This window comes from Porites lutea, chromosome 6 (genome assembly GCF_958299795.1).
Source record: "Porites lutea chromosome 6, jaPorLute2.1, whole genome shotgun sequence".
NCBI classification, from domain to species: domain Eukaryota; kingdom Metazoa; phylum Cnidaria; class Anthozoa; order Scleractinia; family Poritidae; genus Porites; species Porites lutea.
The window spans coordinates 9,243,056-9,245,555 of record NC_133206.1 but is presented as its reverse complement, the minus strand read 5'-3'; the positions used below and the strand labels follow the sequence as shown (position 1 = coordinate 9,245,555).

The following is a 2,500-nucleotide window of genomic DNA, read 5'->3' as shown; positions in this document are numbered from 1 at the left end:
AATCATCTTCGATCACATTTAACGTCCATAATGGTTCTTAATCACAGTAGATTAGGCCTGGAAAACAAATACTTGGAAAGAAAATCCGGCAGAACTTTTTCCGTTTGACAAGTTTGCTTTACAAAATCTTCCTAACAAATCTGGGGGCGTGTAAACAAACCTTTTATACTTTTTATACATCATATCTGATAGTCTGAGGTGAAACAGTACTATGAGGCGCTGTATTTATCATACAGACCTCAGACAGAATGCAGTATTTCACAGTTTTGAAATATCGAAGCACCTCCGGTGAATTAAGGAATGGAGCACTGCACATTTGGAGGGGGGTCGTCTGTTTTAGTAGCGGTTTTACCTTTCGCATTAATATTTTAAATTCAATATCTACTCCCAATAAGCATTCATTTTTCATTATTACTAATGTATTATCTGTGTCACGTGACTTGCCACACACATTTTTGACTTTTTATTTCAATCCAAATTTACACCACTTTATAAATAACACTTGTAATTTAATTCACTTTTTGTCAATGACTGTTGACACAAAGTTTATGGAATTAATCGGGGTTTTCTTAAATTATCTACGTTTTGTAAACTATAACGTTTCTTGTTAAGAGGGAGACTGGGACGAGAGAAGAATATCTAATAATTACGAAGGAATGGATCATTTCACAAATCCCCGATTAATTTAGCTTATTTGACTGTAAATGAAATATTATGGAAGGAAAAACGATTGTGTTCACATTCAGTAAACTGGTGTAATCTGTAAAGCCCAAATTTTGCATAATTATGGGCGTGGCTGGTCACGTGATCTAAAAAAAGGAGCGTTTAAGGTCCAAAGTGGTTCTGGTCTTAAACACAGCGGTCTAAGATTAAAATAAAGGAAGATACTGGAAAAAACAAGATCAAGTCATAAAACCCCGCATGTAACGAGAACCCATTCCTTAATTCACCGGAGACGCGTGGGCGTTTAGCGAAACCGCTAAAAAAATTTCCAAAATCACCTATATAACGGCCAGCCAGTTGCAAGCTGTGGAGTGTTTGAATGAACATTAACAGAGTTACACTTCAACATAATAAAGAATTTATTGTGTTTTTTTTTTTTTATTTAATGGTTTTATAACGATGTGTAAACTTAACAAGCGTTTAATACGCGCGACGTTTTGAGTACTCCTGCAACTGAAAACATTAATTGCAAATTGCAAGAGAGACTACTAACAATCAATAAAAGAAATACAATTCGGGGAAACATTTACGGAGACGGCAATTTTCATTCAAGAAGACAATTAAGTATTAAAGTGTCTCTAAGAATCCTGAGTCTTTATGCTTAAAGCTTCCCGGTGTTTGCTGTTTTCAAACATGAACTCGGGGCGAGAAAATTGCTCAAAGCTTTCTTTCTACAGCCAAAATAAAAGCGCAACGTTTTTTTCTTTCTATTTGCGGTGAGAAAATATCGGCAAAAGACTTTTTAAAGTTCTGCAAGCTTAAATAAAACCTCATACTATAGGTCAGATCATTATCTCGAATCTTAATTCAAACATGCATAAACTATAGCCTCATAAACTGCGCTCGGCTTCATGAAATTAGATATATGAAAAAAAAAAAACAAACACAAATACAATAATTACTCAGGCAGCTCCTGGAAGCTACATCGCTTCAGACTTTTCAATCAAGCAAGGTGAAAAACGAAAACGAATTGATGCCATCCGAAATCGGATTTCCCACGACGTATTTCGCAACCAAAAACCCAATAGACAAACTAGCCATGAATAACAGAAGACTCTTGATGGCAGGTGAATTTCATTTCGTACATCCAGTAGAAAAAGACACAAGTTGACACAAAACTCTGTCAGCTTCAGCTGTCACAGTAAACAAGTTTCAAAATGCTGCATAAATTTTCCGCATAAACTCACCTGTCAAATTTTGACCAATCAGAGCATAAAAATTGGACGTGGAGCGTGACCAACGCGTTCACGGACGACTTGAAAACAACAACTGGCAAAGCGATCATTTAAGAACGAGATCGTGACAAACAATCAAGACAAGAAATATAATACGAAGAAACATTTAAAGGTCAACAATTTTTATTCCCGAAAACGTGTTTTGAGAGTAAAGCTGAGTCACGAATAGATTTAAATTAAGCCTTAAGTTTTAAGCCGCCTTCGCCGTGTTTGCGATTTTGCAAGATGAACTCCAGGCAAGAATATCGCTCAAAGTTTTCTTTTTACAAAAAATAGGATAACTAAACTATTTTTCAGAACTTTTTCTGCTAGCCGCGGTCAGAAAATGTCTTAAGACTTTTTAAGTTCTTTACTAGGTCAGATAAATTGATTCAAACCTTACAAATGTGCGTAAAATGACGGCATAAACATGAAAAAAGAAAACACATAAAATGCAATAAAATTACTCAAGCTTACCGGTCGAGATGCAGCACGGAAACCATCAAGTAAGGCCAGAATCGCTTAAGATTTTTCGCATGGTCCAGCAAGGCGAAGTAAGCTTA

General features: G+C 35.8%; 1 protein-coding gene across 1 annotated transcript in view; it reads right to left on the bottom strand.

Annotated features, from left to right (window-relative positions):
- LOC140941648 (uncharacterized) overlaps positions 1-2,500 on the bottom strand; it is a 563,750-nt gene that overhangs the window by 117,171 nt on the left and 444,079 nt on the right. The gene's annotated exons all lie outside the window — the stretch shown is intronic.